A 22,478-nucleotide genomic window follows, 5' to 3' on the forward strand; every position below is an offset into this window, starting at 1 on the left:
AATCGACTTGGCAAACGCCTCTGCATCCAGACTGTCAGTATCTTTTTGCTTTTACACACACAGGAGTACAGTACACCTGGACCGTTATGCCTCAAGGAGCTCAGAACTCCCCTCATCACTTCACAAAGGCCTTAATTACCTGTCTCCAACCCTGGAAGAGTGAGAACCCTGAAGTCACATTGATACAATATGTCGATGATCTACTCCTCTGTTCTCCTGATGATCAAACTTGCCACAGGTTCAGCTATTCTTTGCTCCGATTTCTGACCACCATCGGATGCAAAGTTACTCTGCGAAAGCTACAATGGTGTTGTACCGAAGTTGTGTTTTTGGGTCATTGCATATCCCAAGGTACCAAGCATCTCACTGAAGAGCAGAAAACTGCCATCTGTGACATCCCATATGCGAGAAATGTCAAACAACTCCAAGCTTTCCTGGGAATGGTCTTATACTGCAGGCAGTGGATCCCTAACACGTCAGTTCCCATGCAACCTCTATATGATTGGGTCCACTCTTCTGAGCTTGACCTGCATTTTGACCAAGAAGCTGAGGATGCAATGGACTAGTTGAAAGAACTCATCATTTCAGCCCCTGCACTGGGGATTCCCAACTTTGAATTTTCATTCTGTCTCAGAAGTGTGTGGCCATGCCTCAGGAGTTCTGGCACAAAAACATGAAGGCCACATGAGACCCATCGGATATTATTCCAGTAAATTGGATCCAGTGGCGCAAACAGCTCCAACATGTCTCAAAGCAGTGCTGGCAGCTACAGAACTCCTTCACAGAACAGCAGATGTTGTACTTGGCCATCCTACAACTATACTGGCCCCTCATTATTTGAAAGTTATCCTTGCATAAACCCAGCACAACCATCTATCTATGCAACGTTGTGTCAGAATCCAATGTGAGCTCCTTTTACCAGAAAATATAGCTCTTCGGCGATGTACTGTCTTGAACCCCTCCACTCTGCTTCCTCTGTCAAGGGGGGACTGCTCTGAAGACTTAGGGGAGACCTGAGAAGACCATGAATACCCTGATTTGAGTGACCATGATTGCCTTGAGGTCATGAAGGCAGAAACCTTTCACCTACCTACTGTCTCCGAACAGCCACTGCCTGAAGCGGATCTGATACTGTATACTGACAGGTCCAGATACGCAGATGAATATGGAACTTACCATACCAGATATGCGGTGGTGTCCCCACCAACGGTTGTTTCTGCTGGACAACTGCCATCTTATATGTCAGCTCAAGAGGCCGAACTGTCTGCTTTGACCAAAGCCTGCAGGTGCGCAGAGAGTCGAGTGGCCAATATCTACACGGACTCGAGGTATGGATTCGGGATTGCCCATGACTTTGGCCTAATATGGGCCCTGATGGGCTACAAGACAGCCAGTGGAGCTCCAATCCGGAATGCAGCAGCAGTGAGTAGTCTGCCAGAAGCTCTGAAGTTACCTAGGCAAGTGGCTGTGATCAAAATTAAGGCTCATGGGAAACTAAATTCGGAGAAAGCCAAGGGGAATCATCTGGCTGACATTACAGCAAAAGCAGCAGCTATGGAACAAATATTTCCAGAGGAAGCTGAGGTGTTGGGGGGTACGGAGGTGTTTGTGCTCACCAGAAGTCAGAGACAACGAGGGGATGAGGAAGAAACGAGAATGGGAAATTTGGGGTTGGAAGAAGAAGATGAGGAAGATGAAGAAGAGCTAAGACTGGAAGAGAATCCGGCACAGAGGACTTTAGTGGACCAGCAGAATGCGGTAACAGAAGAAGAAAAACAAGGATGGATCGGACAGGGAGGAACATTTTGTAATGACGAAATCTGGAGAGTGGGAAGAAGAATATGTCTGCCAAGAGCACTGTATCCTGCAGTGGCTCAGTGGGCTCATGGAAAGGTTCATAGAGGGAAGAATCAGATGATTTCAGCTATCAATAAACTCTATATTGCACCCGAGATCTCAGTTCTTGCAACAATGTATACTAGGAGCTGTGAGATTTGTAACACTTGTAATCCCGGAAGAACAGAACATGTGCCAAAGAAGAAACTGGCAAAGTCACAGTATCCTTTCCAGAGAATCCAAATTAATCGTATGCAATTAACCAAGAGAGGAAGATATGAATATGTTCTGGTGGTGGTGGTAGATATGTTTTCCGGTTGGACAGAATCATACCCAGTAGCCAACATGACTGCTAGAACTTCAGTTAAAAGGCTTCTGGCAGAACTTATCTGCAGATTCAGGATTCCAGAAGTGATTGAAAGTGATCAAGGACCCGCCTTCACTGCAGAAGTTACCAAATCAATCTGGGAGATGATTGGGGCGGATTTGGGCCTGCATTTGCCTTATCATCCTCAAAGTAGCGGCAAAGTTGAAAGGATGAATGGCACTTTGAAAAACAAAATTCTTAAAGCCAGTAAAGGATTGTCACTTCCATGGCACGAGGTGCTGCCTATTGCCCTATACTCAGTCCGAAATACCCCGAGACAACCCACAGGGCTCACACCATATGAGATCTTGTTTGGGGGGCCACCTAGAATGGGTCAATATTACGCACAGCAGCTTAGTTCAAGGAATGATAAGCTTGTGAATTTTGTTGTCAGACTTTCTAAAGAGTTAAAACTAACACATGCTACAGTGTACTCTTCTATTCCAGACTCAGATCTTGAACCAGGTACTCACCAGCCTGGAGATTTTGTCTGGATAAAGAATCCACACTGGATGCCAGATTTGAAGGGCCCTACCAAGTGTTGCTTACATCACCTACGGCTGTGAAGGTCGAAGGCCGAACAACATGGGTTCATGCATCCCATTGCAAGAAGGCGGTCTCAGACCCACAACCCTGATGTTCCTTTTTCTGATGACGGTAGCTATGGGGGAAGCCTTTGTTACGGTAGCACGTGCATTCCAAGCAATTATTACTAAAGAGAATGATATTCCAGTTTTCTGGTACAACACTTAATTGAGTGTGGTGACTTTCAAATTTGATTACTGTGGGATAGTATCTTGTAGGGGGTATGAGAGATTGAGTAGTGACTGGTTAACAGCTTCGTGGGTGGACACTGACCAATATGTCTGTGTCACTGACAATTACTGGGGACAAAAATGTGATTACTGGGGTGCTGTTGGAAGGAACACAGATGACTACGACTGGGGATACAAACCACAATCTGCTAAGGACAAAAAGGATAATAACGGGAAATCTTTGCTTGACTGTTTCAAACTACTAAAAAGACCATTTAAACCTGGGTGTAGGGTTATAGGTACACGTAATGGGTTGACTATCACCATAGAGAACCCTACAGAGCAAAATGGAGGAATATATATATTAGGATCCTGGAGTGAAGGAAGGATGGAAGGTATGGGAAAGTTCAAATTGGCCAGTATTCCTAATAAAGTGGGTCCGAAGATAAACCCATTAGCCCTTCGGCACCACAAGATGGAAGGTATGTTAGCCATAGCCAATCCCACTTATGAGGATACCCTAACCATAGAAATGGGATTTTCAGATCATAACTGGTGGTTAGAATGTATGAAGTATACAGCAACCCAACATAACTTTACTGATTGTTATGTATGTTCAAAGGCTAGGCCACAAAGGTGCAAAAGTGTCTCTTGGATATGTATACCAACAGGACTTCAAATTCCAGTGTCTGCATCCGGAATATCAAGCTCCAGACAGGGAATAATCATCTACCCAAGAAATTGCACTTGTTTCCAAAATACCCGGGGGAGTGGGAATTTCTTAGGGAATTTTACACAAGGTTACTGTGGGAATTACACTACTATAGAGGGTACAGAGGCCCAGGATCAGAAACAATCTCTGAGTGACGTGTACTGGATTTGTGGTGACATGAAGATTAGGACTAAACTGGATGGCAAATGGACTGGGGAATGTGCCTTAACTAAAACAATAATGTCTGTTTACCTTATATCTGAGCCCCAGGAATCCAAAGAGGAAATAAAGGCAGTGTTTGCAAGTACATACAGGGCCAAGAGAGAAGTTAACCCCAAAGGCAGTTTTGACACACATATATATATTGATTTTCTTGTAGTGCCTAGGGGGGTGCCAGACGAATTCAAGGACCGAGACCAAGTGAAGGCGGGATTTGAGTCCATAATACCCATAATAACCATTAACAAGAACGTAGATTGGATAAATTACATATATTATAACCAACAAAGATTTGTCAATTACACCAAAGATGCCTTACAAGGCATAGCTGACCAACTAGCACCCACATCTGCCATTGCTTTCCAAAACAGAATAGCTTTGGATATGTTACTTGCAGAAAAAGGAGGGGTATGCAAAATGATAGGTGAGCATTGTTGTACTTATATCCCAGACAATACCGGCCCCACAGGGAAAGTTACTAAGGCTCTCAAAAAATTGGCAGATTTAAGTGAAGAACTGGAAAGGAATTCAGGTGTGACTGATCCCTGGGATAAATATTTTTCTTGGATGAGAGATTGGAAGAGTTGGTTAATCCAACGGGGAATTATTTTACTAAGTGTGATAATTCTAATTAGTGCATTGCTGATCTGTGTGATTCCCTGTGTCAAGAGGTTAATTGCCAAAACAGTAGATGCAGCAGTACCTGTCAGCGTCTTGTCCGAAGAATCTAATGAAGACGCCTATGAACAAACAGTTCCCCTTAGAATAATAATAATAATTTTTATTTTTATAGCGCCAACATATTCCGCAGCACTTTACAAATTTTAGGGGGGACTTATACAAACAATACAGAATAAACATATCTCATATCGAAAGGAGTGAGGGCCCTGGTCGCAAGCTTACAGTCTATGAGGAAATGGGGGAGACACAAAAGGTAGAATGTACATATATTGTATAATGCAGCCTTGATATACTAAATAGGATAAATAATACATGGACTGGTCGCCTGCCAGTATGTGTACAGTCCTGACCGTGGCTATTAAGTACATGATTGGTATGAACCTGAAATTGAAGAAGATTTTAATAAGGGGGAAAACTGGGACGGACAACTGGGATGGACAGATAATGTGTGAAGGCAATACGCCAGTCTAAAGAAATGGGTTTTTAGGGTCCGCTTGAAACTGTGGGTATTGGGAATTAATCGAACTGTCCTGGGTAGTGCATTCCAAAGAATTGGCGCAGCGTGCGAGAAATCTTGGAGACGGGAGTGAGAAGTTCGGATTATGGAGGATTTTAGTTTTAAGTCACTGGCAGAACGGAGGGCACGTGTAGGGTGGTAGACTGAGACAAGGGAGGAGATGTAGGGGGGTACTGAAGCATGGAGCGCTTTGTGGGTCAGCGTGATACATTTAAATTGAATTCTAGATTGGATGGGTAACCAATGCAATGACTGGCTCAGGGAAGAGGCATCGGTGTAGCGGTTGGAGAGGAATATGATCCTGGCTGCTGCATTAAAGACGGATTGGAGAGGGGAGAGTTTAGTAAGAGGGAGCCCGATAAGTAGAGAGTTGCAGTAGTCCAGACGAGATTGAATAAGAGCTACAGTAAGAGTTTTTGCCAAGTCAAAGGTGAGAAAAGTCCTGATTCTTGAGATGTTTTTGAGATGTAGATGACATGAACGAGCGAGTGATTTGATGTGAGGAGTGAAGGAAAGATCTGAGTCAAAAATTACCCCAAGACAGCAGGCTTGTTGCTGAGGAGTAATGGTTGAGCCACAAACGGAAATGGCAATATCGGGCACAGGTAGGTTAGTGGAGGGAGGAAATGCGAGTAGTTCAGTTTTTGACAGATTCAGTTTTAGACAGAGGGAGGACATAATGTTAGACACAGCAGAAAGGCAATCACTGGTCTTTTGTAGTAATGCAGGGGTTATGTCCGGAGCAGAGGTGTATAATTGGGTGTCATCAGCATAGAGATGGTACTGAAAGCCGAATCTGCTGATTGTTTGCCCAATGGACAAAGGTGTTGTACCAGAGAGATTAGCAGAAGTAAATGGGTTTGTAAAGTTAATATCCATATTTCCGTGTTAGGGGTGGCCCTCGATTACCCAGTGACTAGACCTTGTAGGGTCTCCATCCCTTTCCTGTAGGTCTCCATTTGAGTTAGATTTAGGAAACGTCGGTGGGCCCGTCTTAAAGGGATGGGGCTCCCGCCACATCGTAGGGTTCCAGAATAGTCTTAATGTAGGGTCAATTTCTTCTCCCCCTCTGATTTTTAGCATATGGATATTAAAAGCAAATAATTGATTTTGGGGGGGTCTGTCAAGGTAAAATATATATATTTTAGAAAATCAATTAGTTTATTTTAATAGATTACCTAATCAGTGTGAATTAATATAGAGATGATGGAATAATCTATGTGTATGTATGTATGCAAATGTGTATATGCACATGGATTATGTTAATAGTTAATGAATATATAACTGCTTCTGTTTTTATTGTAGGCATGAACAACTAAATGATTTCCTGGGAATGACGTATGCATGTGCATGGCTGATAATAGAGAGATTCATGTCGAGTTGGCAAAGATGGCGCTGAGAGACGACTTCACCCCTCCAATCAGAATTCCTAAGGCGTTACTGAGGCCAAAAGATACATGGATGAGCAAATTGCAGTGTGCCAAGTTATCAGAAATAGCAATGAATTTTACTAATCCCACCTAGAAGGAGAATACTATATAACCCCATGTCTACGTAATAAAGTATGCCATTTTGCGTGGTTCAGTCTCTGAGCGAAGTTTTTCAACCAGATTAGCAAATTTGGTTGATTAGCTTCTTTGCATGCACTCAGTCATCTTTAATTTGGAGGAGAGCAGTTACCTAGTGTATCTTAAATTGGTGAAACCTCCACACCATCAGGGCTTTGTCTGAATAGCGGTTTTGGGGATTTAGACAGAAACCCTAACGTAAGGATAAATGTGAGCAGAACCTTGTTCTGATTTTTTGGGAGGTGGAATGAACATAGACAGCAGTAAAAGAATAGTTCTTATTTTTATTTTTGCTTGGTTTACAATGTGGTATAAGTGATTAGGCGGTTTTATTATTCGGATCCGTGAGATTACAGCGATACCCGATTTTTATAGGTTTTTTATGATTTTGCTGCTATCACACAATAAAAATGCTTTTTTATAAAGAAAAAAATGTTATTTCTGAGAACTGTAATTTTTTTTATTGTTTGAACTGGCCTTATTTTTTTTGTGACGAGTTGGAGATTTTTTGGTACCATTTTGTGGCACATAACATTTTTTGATTGCTTTTTAATCAGATTTTTCAGATACAGAATGAACAAAAACCAGCAATTCAGGGTTAGTTTTATCTATTTTTTTTTACACCATTCACCATGTGATAAAAGTGATAAGACCGATTTATTCGTCGGGTCAGTACGATTACAGTGATACCAGATTTATATAGTTTTTTATGCCTTGTTGCTTTTACAGACTAAAAATATTTTAGACAATTATTTTTTTTGCATCACCATATTCTGAGATTGGAACTTTTTGAATTTTTTCCCAAATGAGCCAATTTAGGTATTGTTTCTTGTGGGATGATTTGTCGTTTTTATTTGTTCCATTTTTTTTACATATGACTTTTTGATTTCTTCTATTTAATTTTTTTTTGTGTCAGTATGATAAAAAGTGAAATTTTTGGTTTGTTTTTTATTATTTTTTTTTATGGTATTCACAGTATGGAATAAATAACATACCAGTTTTATACACTATGTGCAGAATTATTAGGCAAGTTGTATTTTAGAGTATTATTTTTATTATTGATCAACAACTATGTTCTCAATCAACCCAAAAGATTCATAAATTTCCAAGCTTAATATTTTTGGAAGTTGGAGTGGGTTTTTTTTAGATTTGGCTATCTTAAGAGGATATCTGTTTGTGCAGGTAACTATTACTGTGCAGAATTATTAGGCAACTTAATAAAAACCAAATATAATCCCATCTCACTTGTTTATTTTCACCAGGTAAACCAATATCAGTGCACAAAATTTAGAAATAAACATTTCTGACATGTAAAAATAAAAAAATTAGTGATCAATATAGCCACCTTTCTTTATGATGACACTCAACAGCCTTCCATCCATAGATTCTGTCAGTTGCTTGATCTGTTTTCCATCAACATTGCGTGCAGCAGCCACCACAGCCTCCCAGACACTGTTCCGAGAGGTGAACTGTTTTCCCTCCCTGTAGATCTCACATTTTATGATGGACCACAGGTTCTCTATGGGGTTCAGATCAGGTGAACAAGGGGGCCATGTCATTATTTTTTCTACTTTTAGATCTTTACTGGCCATCCACGCTGTGGAGTAGTTGGATGCATGTGATGGAGCATTGTCCTGCATGAAAATCATGTTTTTCTTGAATAATACCGACTTCTTCCTGTACCACTGCTTGAAGAAATTGTCTTTCAGAAACTGGCAGTAGGTCTGGGAGTTGAGCTTCACTCCATCCTCAACCCGAAAAGGTCCCACAGGTTCCTCTTTGATGATACCAGCCCATACCAGTACCCCACCTCCACCTTGCTGGCGTCTGAGTCGGAGTGGAGCTCTCTGCCCTTTACTGATCCAGCCTCTGGCCCATCAAGAGTCATTCTCATTTCATCAGTCCATAAAACCTTTGAAAAATCAGTCTTAAGATAAAACGTCAAGAATAGGCCAAGAAATATCTTATGTTTCTTGTTCAAAGGTGGTCATTTTTCAGCCTTCCTTACCTTGGCCATGTCCCTGAGTATCGCACACCTTGTGCTTTTTGATACTCCAGTAACGTTGCAGCTCTGAAATATGGCAAAAGTGGTGGCGAATGGCATCTTGGCAGCTTCACACTTGATTTTCCTCAATTCATGGGCAGTTATTTTGTGCCTTTTTTGGCCAACACGCTTCTTGCGACCCTGTTGGCTATTTGCCATGAAACGCTGGATTGTTCGGTGATCACACTTCAAAAGTTTGGAAATTTCAAGACTGCTGCATCTCTCTGTAAGACATCTCACAATTTTGGTCTTTTCAGAGCCCATCAAATCTCTCTTCTGACCCATTTTGCCAAAGGAAAGGAAGTTGCCTAATAATTAAGCACACCTTATATAGGGTGTTGATGTCATTAGTCAAAACCCCACCTCATTACAGAGATGCACATCACCAGATTTACTTAATTGGTAGTTGGCTTTCAAGCCTATGCAGCTTGGAGTAGGACAACATGTATAAAAAGTATCATGTGATCAAAATACTCATTTGCCTAATAATTCTGCACACAGTGTAGATCTGATCATTCCAGACGTGGCAATACCAATTATGTGTACTTTTTTGATTATCTTTGTTTTATCACAGAGCAGGATTTTTAGTGGCGCAACAGCTTTTTGTGATTTTTATGCACTTTCGTTTTTTTTACTTTCTTTTACATATATTCATTTACTTTGGGACATGTATAATTTTTACTCTGATCGTTGGTCTCATGCGATGCAGTACTTGTGAACCACCCAAATAACCTTAAAAATACAACCACCAACCAAATCAAAATAGTAGAAGATCAAAATTCAACATAAATCTTTATTAAGGAATTAACAATAAAATTAAAACACACTAAAAGTGAAACAACCACAGGAGGAGATGATAATTCAAGACATAATTACAGAAAACAAAAAATAATAAATCAGAAAGGTAGCAGCATCCAATATATATGAAACCAGTTCATTTAACATATAGATAGTATATGTATATATAGAGAGTATTTCATAAAAAATAAAGTGCAACAGTGCTAGAAATGTAATGGGAGTATCCCTATACTGTACACCAGGGGTCCTCAAACTTTTTAAACAGGGGGCCAGTTCACTGTCCCTCAGACCATTGGAGAGCCGGAATATAGTTTAAAAAAAAACTATCAACAAATTCCTATGCACACTGCACATATCTCATTTTGAAGTAAAAACAAAACAAAATGGGAACAAATACAATATTTAAAATGAAGATCAAGTAAAGTTAAATCAACAAACTTACCGGTATTTCAATGGGAACTATGGGCCTGCTTTTGGCTAATGAGATGGTCAATGTCCGGTTCCATATTTGTCACAACAAGTGATACAAGTGTGCATCAGTTAGTCTGGATCTTGTTGGAGATTTCAAATGTTTCATTCTGGAAAAAGTCTCTTCACAAACAGAAGTGCTGCCAAACATGGTTGCCATTTTGAGTGCATGGTTCCTGAGATTAGGATATGTCTCAGAGGGGAGAGATGCATAGAAATTAGGAAGGCTGCTTGACTTGAATGCATCTTTCAGAGAGTCACAATTTTGCAGTTCAGCCAGTTCCATTTGGTAAATTGTATCCACATTTTCAATGTCAATAGAAAATGGGTTACGGAAAAGCTGTATGTCCTATTCATGGAGATGAAGCTCTTTAAATCTACATTGGAACTCCTTTTGTAACTTTTCCAGTGAATCCACACATGTTTTGTTTGCGAATGCAACCAATGTTTTTTCCGCTAACAGATTTTGAGTTGTGGGGAGATGGCAGAACTTTTCCTCCTTCACTTGTTTGATGAGGAGGCCTAATTTTACTTCAAATGCTTTCACATGTGATTGCATATCACAGATGAGCTTCCCCTTTCCTTGAAGTTGCACATTGAAACTGTTAAGTAACTCTGTTACATCTGTCAGAAAGGCAAGAAGCCATTTCCATTCCGAATCATTGAGCTCCGGTACTTCTTTGTTTTATGAAAGCAGAAAAGCTGTAATCTGTGGAAGTAAGTCTTAGAAATGCTTCAAAACTCTCCCTCTACTCAGCTAACGGACTTGTGTGTGTTATAGAACATCTTCATAGGCAACATTTAGCTCTTTCAGAAATTCCTGAAATGGTCTGTGGTTTAATGCATTAGCTCTAATGAAGTAAACACAAGATACCACAATTTTCGTAACAGATTCGCACTTCAGTGATTTACTACACAGCGCCTGTTGGTGGATGAGGCAGTGTATGGCTATTGGATGAGAATGGTTATGTTTGTCCATATCTTGGTTAATGCAAGCAATTACTCCTTTCTTAGACCCCACCATGCTAGGAGCACCATCAGTTGTCACCCTGGCTAGTTTAGCCCAGTCCAGCTCCAAACCATTCACAGTTTGGCAAACCTTTTCATAGCTATCCTCTCCTGTAGTTGTTCCTTTCATGCTTTGCAATGCAGCAAGCTCTTCTGTGACTTCGAAACAGTCATTCGTCCCACGAATAAAAATTAGAAGTTGTGCAGAATCACGAATATTATTACTTTCGTCGAGTGCCAAGGAAAAATAGGAAAGTTTTTTTGCAGAGTTTTGCAAATGCTGATGAAAATTTTCTCCCATTTCTTCAATCCTTCGTGTAATTGTAGGTCCTGAAAGACTCACTGTACTAAATAAATCGGCCTTCTCTGGACACATCTCTTTGGCAACAGAAAGAAGGCATTCTGTAACAAATTCTCCCTCCAGGAATGGTCTGCCAGTGCACGCTATTAGCTTGGCAACTTGAAAACTTGCTCACAGTGATGAAATATTTAGCTGCTTCTGCTTCACAAAAGTATTTTGCTGAGTTGTCAATGTATTTTTCAGTTTTAATATTTTATCCTTTCTTCGACCAAACAATCATATTTATGTTTATGTTGAGTTTGATAGCGTCGACGCAAATTGTATTCTTTCAACACAAACATTATGTTCTGGCATATCAAACACACAGCTCTTTCCTTGTACTGCATGAAAAAGTAATCATAAGTCCACTGTTCTTTGAATATCATACACTCCGCTTCAATTTTTCTTTTTCTTGATACCATTGTTTCCTAGGGATTCCAAATTGCTATTAGTAAAATACCAATATATACAGTATACAGCACTACAAAAACAATATACAAGCAATAAAATTGCCCACATAGAGACATACAGACTGCACTGCCCATCAATTCAGTCTGATCAGTGACCATCAATGAAGCCTTGCCAGTCTATATCATTTCAGCCTCACCAGTGCTCATATTGGTGGAACTCCGCTTTTACCTCAGGCTCAGACTGGTGTGGTGCGAGAGTCCCCAATAGGTAAGTAAATATCCCCAATAGGTAGCATAGGTTCCTAATAGGCAAGTAAAGGTCCCCAATTGACAGCAAAGGTCCCCAATAGGCAGGTAAATGTCTCCAATAGGCAGCATAGGTCCCCAATAGGCAGGTAAAGGTCCCCAATAGGCAGCATAGGTCTCCAATAGGCAGGTAAATGTCCCCAATAGGCAGCATATGTCCCCAATAGGCAGCATAGGTCTGCAATAGGCAGGTAAATGTCCCCAATAGGCAGCATAGGTCCCCAATAGGCAGGTAAATATCCCCAATAGGCAGGTAAATGTCCCCAATAGGCAGCATATGTCCCCAATAGGCAGGTAAATGTCCCCAATAGGCAGAATAGGTCCCCAGTAGGCAGATAATTGTCCCCAATAGGCAGCATAGGTCCCCAATAGGCAGGTAAATGTCCCCAATAGGCAGGATAGACCGGACCCAGTGTTAAAAATATAAAAAATACCAGTACTCACCTATGTACCCCACTGCTCTGAATAGGCACCCGCTCGATTCTGTCTACTTCAGGCACAGGCGCATGAAGTCATCACGTCGTCTGTGCTGTCTTCCGGAGTGGCAGTGCAATGCCTTTACTCACCGCCTCGTCGTTCCGCCCACGATTACAGGGCCTGCCGGCATTGAACTGTCGTCTGCTAAGCAGGACAGGCAGCGGTGGCAAAAACACCCGGCGGGCCGGATAAACATCCTCGCCAGGCCACATGTGGCCTGGAAGCCGTAGTTTGAGGACCCCTGCTCTACACTATATACAGCAATGGGTAATTGTGATAAGAAAAGCCATATATTATGCCACATATCCATACTGCTATCCAACTGTTCAGGTCATAAATGTTACCAAATTAAATATCATAATATGTACAGACCTGAAGGCATCTCCACCTGTTGGTATGGTGACACAAACGTCCCAACTCGCGTTTCAGCATCTGCCTTCATCAGGGGGCATGGCGTCAAACCAGTGGGACTGTCTATTTATATAATGTATGACCAATCATCTTATAGGTGGGCGGGGTTATATTCGGCGCATAGCTTGTCTCCCTGAGCAGCCGAGCGCATCATGCATCGCGTCATCTCGAGGGTGGGCCCTGTGACGCGAGCAGGAACCCGATCACATGGGTATCACATGATCGGGACCCGGTCACATGACCACGCCCGTGCTAGGATCTAGGCCCAGCACACAATTCAGTCAGCTCCACCAGGAGACTGCATGCGCACAGCCCCAAATCCCCCAATAGTGATATAGAAAGTGCAATCTACTATTATTATGGGACAATACATTAGAAAACATAATATGGAATTTGATCTATACACAGCAAGTATATATATATATATATATATATATATATAAGAAAATGACATTGATTTCGCAAAAATATAAAAACATACCTTTGATGACATACATCGATACATTAATTACATGATTATGATTAAAGGATGTATACAATCAAATATTCAATAATGAGCACATGCTGTAACCTACTGTACATATATATACAGAGAAATCCATTGTATTAACATTCATATATACCTACAGTATATAAATAAAAAGCACACATAAATATCATAAAAAATATGATTACACATATATAAAATATATAAATATATAAATAATTATTAAAACGTGAAACGAGTGACTAAAAGAAATATTAGTGTGTAGAATTCATTACCTACTACGTGAATGTGTAAAGATCAATAGGTGATTGTGTAAACAAATATTGCAGGTGTACAATAAAAGTGATTAATTATTTCATCAATAAAGTCAGATGACTAAAGAGTGATAGACAGGGGACTGAAGATAATATTAGTGTACAGTATAGAATTCATTGACTACTATGTAAATATGTGAAGAACAATAGGTGATAATATAAATAAATATACAATATAAGTGATTGATTATTTCATCAATAAAACAGATAAGATAACTAAATATATTAATAAATATTATATATATATTTTAAAATTAAAATAAAAGAAATTAATTGAGTGACAGTGTGTGAATAGCTAAAGTGCAAATGTGCAATAACTATGTGCAATCAGTTTATCAACAATAAAAAATAAATATTAGATCAATAAAAAATAATAATAAATATATATACAGTGGGGAAAAAAGTATTTAGTCAGTCACCAATTGTGCAAGTTCTCCCATTTAAAAAGATGAGAGAGGCCTGTAATTGACATCATAGGTAAACCTCAACTATGAGAGACAAAATGAGAAAACAAATCCTGAAAATCACATTGTCTGTTTTTAAAATAATTTTTTTTCCAAATTTTGGTGGAAAATAAGTATTTGGTCAATTACAAACAAGCAAGATTTCTGTCTCTCACAAACCTGTAACTTCTTCTTTAAGATGCTCCTCTGTCCTCCACTCATTACCTGTAATACTGGCACCTGTTTGAACTTGTTATCAGTATTAAAACACCTGTCCCCAACCTCAAACAGTCACACTCCAAACTCCACTATGGTGAAGACCGAAGAACTGTCGAAAGACACCAGAAACAAAATTGCAGCCCTGTACCAGGCTGGGAAGACTGAATTTGCAATAGGCAAGCAGCTTGGTGTGAAGAAATCAACTGTGGGAGCTATAATTAGAAAAAGGAAGACATACAAGACCACTGATAATCTCCCTCGATCTGGGGCTCCACACAAGATCTTACCCCGAGGGGTCAAAATGATCTCAAGAACGGTGAGCAAAAATCCCAGAACCACAAGGGGGGACCTAGTGAATGACCTGTGGTGAGCTGGGACCAACGTTACACAGGCTACCATCAGTAACACACTACGCAGCCAGGGACTCAGATCCTGCATTGCCAGACTTGTCCCCCTGCTTATACCATTACATGTCTGGGCCCATCTGAAGTTTGCTAGAGAGCATTTGGATGATCCAGATGAGTATTGGGAGAATGTCATATGGTCAGATGAAACCAAAGTAGAACTGCTTGGTAGAAACACAACTTGTTGTGTTTGGAGGAGAAAGAATGCTGAGTTGCATCCAAAGAACACCATACCTACTGTGAAGCATGGCGGTGGCAACATCATGCTTTGGGGCTGTTTCTCTGCCAAGGGACCAGGAAGACTGATCCGCGTACATGAAAGAATGAATGAGGCCATGTATCATGAGATTTTGAGTGCAAACCTCCTTCCATCTGCAAGGCATTGAAGATGAAATGTAGCTGGGTCTTTCAGCATGACAAGCACACCGCCAGGGCAACAAATGAATGGCTTCGTAAGAAGCATTTCAAGGTCCTGGAGTGGCCTAGCCAGTCTCCACATCTAAACCCTATAGAAAACCTTTGGAGGGAGTTGAAAGTCCGTGTTGCCCAGCGACAACCCCAAAACATCACTGCTCTAGAGGAGATCTGCATGGAGGAATGGGCCAACATACCAGCAACAGTGTGTGCCAACCTTGTGAAGATTTACAGAAAATGTTTGACCTCTGTCATTGCCAACAAAGGATATATAACAAAGTATTGAGATGAACTTTTGTAATTGACCAAATACTTATTTTCCATTAAAATTTGAAAAAAAATTCTTTCCAAATCAGACAATATGATTTTCAGGATTTGTTTTCTCATTTTGTCTCTCATAGTTGAGGTCTACCTATGATGTAAATTACAGGCCTCTCTCATCTTTTTAAGTGGGAGAACTTGGACAATTGGTGATTGACTAAATACTTTAATAAACAGAAAGCATTTAACCACCCAGGCCTGGGAGTCAATTAGCTGGAGACAGATCTAAGAAGGTGTCTGTCATGCCAAACGAAGAGATCTTCTGCAACCAACAGCAGGGCGACTGTCTGTCACATCTGACACACCTGTGACAGAATCCCCCTTTACGAGTGGCCTCCAGACACTGAGGACCAGGTTTCTCAGAATAAGAGGTGTAGAATGATCGAACCAACCTGGGAGCGTTCACCTCTGATGCTGAAACCCACATCTTCTCTTCTGGACCATAACCCTTCCAGTGCACCAAGTATTGTAGGTTATGACGTTGGAGATGAGAATCAACAACCCTCAAAATCGGAAACTCCAGACCTGAAACAGATCTAAGAAGCTGTTCGTAATGTCAAAAGAAGAGATCTTCGGCAATCAACTGCAGGGCTACTGTCTGTCACATCTGACATACCCGTGACCGATCCCTCTTAATTACTATATCCAGAAAATCAATTTGATCTCTATCATACTTGTATGTAAGATAGAGGTTACAATCATTGTCATTCAATGTTTCAAAAAATGAATGTAATTCTGTTGAAGTTCCTTGCCAAATCAAAAAAATATCATCGATCTAGCATCCCCAAAATATGACACGCTCCATCGGTAACTCTGAATCTGATAAAAAGAGGTCCCTCTCTCACGGCCCCAGGAAAAGGTTAGCATAGGCCGGCGCGCACGCCACCCCAATAGCGTGTACTGACTTGTCAATGAGTCACTGACTTAGCCTGTGAGACCAGGCATATAGCGTACCCTGGGGTCATCAGATGACCTCAGGTTACCAAGGCAATGATTGGCACCCACGATTACGATCTCTGGGAGTCGATCCTGCCATAGGGTTTTTTTTATACCCCCTTTTAACCACTTAGATACCGCTGTTGCGATTGACAGCAGTATTTAAGGACTTAATCGGCCCCAATTGGCTCCAAAACCAGCCGAGGCCAATACTGCAAGGTGTCAGTTGTCATATACAGCTGTCACTTGTGGGAAATTCGGCTGCAGGGCGGTGCTATTCTCGTATTCCCGATTGCCCCTTAACGGCCTCCATTTTTATGCATATTGTTAAGGGGTTAAGCGCACCTGACAGCAGAAACATATGGTCTGTGCCACAGACAGCAAGTATCAGACACTGACTGTATGAACTCAGCGATGTACCATATTTTTCAGACTATAAGAAGCACCCAAAAATTTTGGTCAGGAAAATAGGAAAAAAACTATTTTAATGTTAAAATGACTGTCCATCTTATAGACGGGGGACCATCTAAATGATATATAATTTAGCTTACCACATGGGCGGCAACGGTATAGCGGGTCACAGGAGACAGGATTGCTGCTGCAGGAAGCCAGCAGTGGCAGGAGTGGGGGGATGCTGCGGGCCATGGGCTGGGAGGAGGAAGTGTCCCTTTGGTGCAAGACTGCTGGCCCTGGACTTCAAGAAAATGTTGAAAGGGAATTAGGAGTGGAGTCCCCGATCTGTACATTGATTTCCTGGTGCTCAGCTATACTCGGACTATAAGACGCGCCTCCATTTTCCTCTGAAATTTTGGGGGAAAAAATAAGTCTTAGGCTGTGTGCACACTGTGAGTCTTTTGTGCATTTTCGCTGTGTTTTTTTCCGCATGGAAATGGGCCAAAAATGCTAGGGAATCCTGGTGCCAGCTAATGCAATGACAATCCTGAAGTGTTGTGCACATGATTAAGGAATTTTCCTGTCAGGATTGTCATTGCATTTAAATCTACAGCAGGTCAATTCTTTGTGCATTTTTGCAGCGTTTTTCACCTTTTGACTTCAACTGAGTCAGTCAAATCCACAGAAAAAAACACAGGTATAAAAATATTTCCAGATTTGCTGCGTATTTTTGCTGCGTATTTGACTGACTAAATTCAGTTAGTGAATAACTTGTCAAAAACGCACAAAAAATTTACCGCGGTAGACTACTCCTCCCATCATCCTACGGCCGGTCCTGCTGATAATAGCGAGAGCAGGCGCCGCTGAGGGAAGAAGTAGTCTCCTCAGCCGGTGCCTGTGCTCCGTGTAAAAAAAAAAAAAAAAAAGTTAAAATAAATCGATAGTAAAATATAAAACACTTTATACTCACCTGTCCGCCGTAATTGCGAGTGTCCCACGGCGATCCGATCACACGGGAGCACTCTATACACTAATAGGAGTGCGATCGCTCCCGGTAGTGTATAGGGACAGAGGTAACTGGAGTTCAATCAGCTGATGATCAGATGACGATCTATAGTGACCTCATTTACTGCACCGCTGTGTGAGAAGTTTCCAAGAGTCAGAACCTTTTTTTATTTTTGCTTTGAAACAGACATATACTGTAAGTGCTTGTTTTTTGTGTGGCAACTTATACTTCTGAATGACACCATTCATTTTATCATGTGATGTACTGGAAAGCAGGAAAAAAATTCCAAGTACGGGGCAATTGCGTAAAAAGTGCAATTCCACAATTGATTTTTGGATTTTTTATTTACAGTGTTTACTATGTGGAAAAATGACCTGGCAATATCATGCACCAGATCAGTACGATTATGAAATACCAAACATGTATAGTTTTTTTTTATATAAGTGTCGAAAAACAATTGGAAATTTATAAAAAGAAGTGTTTCTTGTGTCGCCATTTTCCAAGACCCATAAAGTTTTCAATTTATTATCGAAGGCTTCTTTTTGGGCACTGAGCTGACATTTTTATTGATTGAATTTTGGGATAGATACGTTTTGACCGCCTCTTATGGCATTTTTTTTGTAGTATTGCAGCATTCAAAAAAACTTAATCCTGGCATTTAGATTTTTTTCTTAGTACGCTGGTTACCAATCATTTTATTTATTTTATATTTTGATAGATTGGACTTTAAAAGAATGTATCAATACCCCATATGTGTATTTTTATTTATTTTTATTTAGTTATTTTTGATGGGGCAAAAGGAGGGTGATTTGAACTTAAATTTTTTTAAAAACATTTATGTTTACTTTTCACTGTACTGGTTAGTCCCACAGTGCAGCTGTATATTTCAAAAATTATGGTCTCCTTTGAACATCAGCCAAAATCGAATCTGGCATTAATTGCCTACCATTGCACTGTAAATGCTGTTTTCAAAAATTGACATTTAAATTTAACAGGACAACAGCTGCAGGTGGAGCTCAGCTCCACGCACAGCTGTGAGAGGCAGATGCTGGCTGAATATTACAGCCATCATCTGCTGAGAAAGATACGGGTTCAGTTGCTGAGCCGGTATCGAAAGCAGGGAGCCGGCATATGACGTAACTATAGGTCATATGTCAGTAAGTGGTTAAATGTCTACTTAGGTAATATCCATACATAAACCTTTTACCATTTATCATTCCCGGACCTACAGATAGACTGTGCTCCAACATCTATAAGAAAATAAACTTAATGTCAAATGTAACAAGTGCCTTTCAGAATCTTGCAATTAACTATCCTGAGCTACAGCATATTTATCAATGGACTGCAGATTGCACCTGAGAAACTTTCCTATATTCTAGCCTGGCAGATCTTAAAGGCTATACAACACTTTCTATCACTAGAAACTATTCTAGTTTCAATCACTATCCTCACTTGTAAAGCTGCATGTTCTAAGGAATAGCATTTTCAAGACATTGAGGCCTTTAAATGGGACCAGTAGGTTCAACAAACTTAGCAGAGATCAATAATTTAAGCAAATATAATAAACTTTGCAATATATCTATGCAGAGAAATATGCTTCTTTCTCCGCTTATAAGCCCCCACCTTTTAATATCCTCATTTACTCTGAAATAAAAATAGCTCAAATTGCTAGGACAGTGAAATGTAAAATTACCTAACATATGCATATTGAAGCTTATGGAGTGTGGAGGGCAAGAGAAAAGATGAAGCAATTTCTATCTAGCTTATTCTAGAGATTGATTCACAGCTACACTGCTCAGTACTGCTGTATAATTTCCTGTATGTGTCTGCTGCTTCTGTAGAAGTACAAAAAGATCAATATATTAGCTCACTCAGGGTTTCTTTGACTTATGATCCACTAATTCAAATTCAAAGGGATGCACGGATGATGAGTCCCAGCTGGTTCCCAGGGGGTAACAAAAGTCTGGATGATAACATGTTTTTTATCCAACAATCCCATAATGGTTAAAAAAATTACTCCTTTATTTTGAAAAAAGTTTCAAGTTTATAATGGTAGTGAAAAGGAAAACTATGGAAGAAGAGAAGGCATTAAAATGCACAAATAGTGGATTCTTAATCATAGCCTATTTCCAAATGGTAGCTAAGTATATTAACATTTTTTTTCAAAGGAAGGACAATAGCAAAAGAAAGAAAAAAATAATACTAAAAATAATATAAGAAAAATAAATATAAATAAATTAAAGCGGTTGACCACTATTTGACATGTCTTTTTCATGTGAACTAAGTGCCATAGATAAGCACTTCACTAAATAACTTGCTTTGTCAAAAATGCTGCATTATAAGCTGCTCTTCTGGTTGTATGATCTCTGATTGAGAACCTATTGTTCCAATGATGTTATGTCAAATTCTCCCTCACTCTGGAAACTGATGGGTGGGCGGGGCTTGCCCAGTGAGTTGGCAGAGATGCAATCAGCAGCGTTTACTCTGTTTCTGCGAATGCAGTCAGCTCTCCCTGCATACCCAGGTCTCCCCTGCATCTGTATGTATACTGCAGGGTGTATATACAGGTGCTTCTCACAAAATTAGAACATCATCAAAAAGTTAATTTATTTTAGTTCTTCAATACAAAAAGTGAAAGTCATATATTATATAGAGTCATTGCAAACAGAGTGATCTATTTCAAGTGTTAATGTTGATGATTATGGCTTACATCCAATGAAAACACAAAAGTCATTATCTCAGTAAATTAGAATACTTCATAACAGCAGCTTGAAAAATGTTTTTAAAATCCGAAATGTATGTTCTGTAAATGCACTCAATACTTAGTCGGGGCTCCTTTTGCATCAATTACTGCATCAATGCGGCGTGGCATGGAGGCGATCAGCCCGTGGCACTGCTGAGGTGTTATGGAAGCCCAGGTTGCTTTGATAGCAGCCTTCAGCTCATCTGCATTGTTAGGTCTGGTGTCTCTCATCTTCCTCTTGACATTACCCCATAGATTCTCTATGGTACCCCATAGATTCTCTATGGGGTTAAGGTCAGGCGAGTTAGCTGGCCAATCAAACACAGTGATACTGTTGCTTTTAAACCAAGTATTGGTACTTTTGGCAGTGTGGACAGGTGCCAAGTCCTGCTGGAGAATGAAATTTCCATCTCCAAAAAGCCTGTCGGCAGAGGGAAGCATGAAGTGCTCTAAAATTTCCTGGTAGACGGCTGCGCTGACTTTAGTCTTGATAAAACACAGTGGACCTACACCAGCAGATGACATGGCTCTCCAAACCATCACTGATTGTGGAAACTTCACACTAGACCTCAAGCAGCTTGGATTGTGTGCCTCTCCACTCTTCCTCCAGACTCTGGGACCTTGATTTCAAAATGATTTGCAAAATTTACTTTCATCTGAAAACAACACCTTGGACAACTGAGCAACAGTCCATGTCTTTTTCTCCTTGGCTCAGGTAAGACGCTTCTGACGTTGTCTATTGGTCATGAGTGGCTTGACACAAGGAATGCGACACTTGTAACCCATGTCCTGGATACGTCTGTGTGTGGTGGCTCTTGAAGCAATGACTCCAGCAACAGTCCTTGTGCACCTTTTTCTTCCACACTTTTTCCTTCCACTCAACTTTCCATTAATATGCTTGGATACGGCACATTGTGAACAGCCAGCTATCTTAGCAATGACCTTTTGTGCCTTACCCTTCTTGTGGAGTGTGTCAATGACTGCCTTCTGGACATCTGTCAAGTCAGCAGTCTTCCCATTGATTGTGGAGCCTACTGAAACAGACTTTTTAAAGGCATCAGAAGACTTTGCAGGTGTTTTTTGTTAATTATTCTTTACTGAGATAATGACTTTTGTGTTTTCATTGGCTGTAAGCCATAATCATCAACATTAACAGAAATAAACACTTGAAATAGATCACTCTGTTTGTAATCACTCTATATAATATGTGAGTTTTACTTTTTGTATTGAAGAACTGAAATAAATTAACTTTTTGAAGATATTCTAATTTTGTGAGAGGCACCTGTATGTGCACACACACTGTTGCATACCTTGTGCAATGTATATACACCCTGCTGTATTCCCTTTATAATGTGAATACATCTCTACCCATCCATTGATCCATCCCATCATCCATGTCAGTGAGGAGGAGTAGGGATAATCTTTATTGTCAGGGCTGGTGTAATGGTGCTTTATGCATCACTTCTATTACCTACAGTGTCCAGCAGTCCTGTATAGGAGATCAGGCTGGAGCTGCGTATGAATCTGGGGGAGGAGTGGGAGGAATTTAGCGGATTTATAGGTCTTTGCTCACTGTTGGCTTGCAGCCCAGTACAAGGAATGATGGGAAATGTAGTAGAAAGTGAGCAAAGGATTCTGTGGAGGAAGTGATCACTTCGACAACAGAGCTGGAGCCAGGGCACAGGAAGTGATACAAAAGGGCATACAACAACAAGAAACTTGACAGAAAATGTATATAGGGACCTTTAGGGACATTGCCCTAAAGCATTTATCCCTATCCTGGTATGCATGGTACCCCCTCATCATGGTATGCATGGCACCCCCTCATCCCTATCCTGGCATGCATGGTACCCCATCCCTCATCCTGGTATGCATGGTACC

This window comes from Phyllobates terribilis, unplaced genomic scaffold (assembly GCF_046119375.1).
Source record: "Phyllobates terribilis strain yellow unplaced genomic scaffold, ASM4611937v1 Scaffold_1__5_contigs__length_1240528914, whole genome shotgun sequence".
In the NCBI taxonomy this organism is placed as follows: Eukaryota; Metazoa; Chordata; class Amphibia; order Anura; family Dendrobatidae; genus Phyllobates; species Phyllobates terribilis.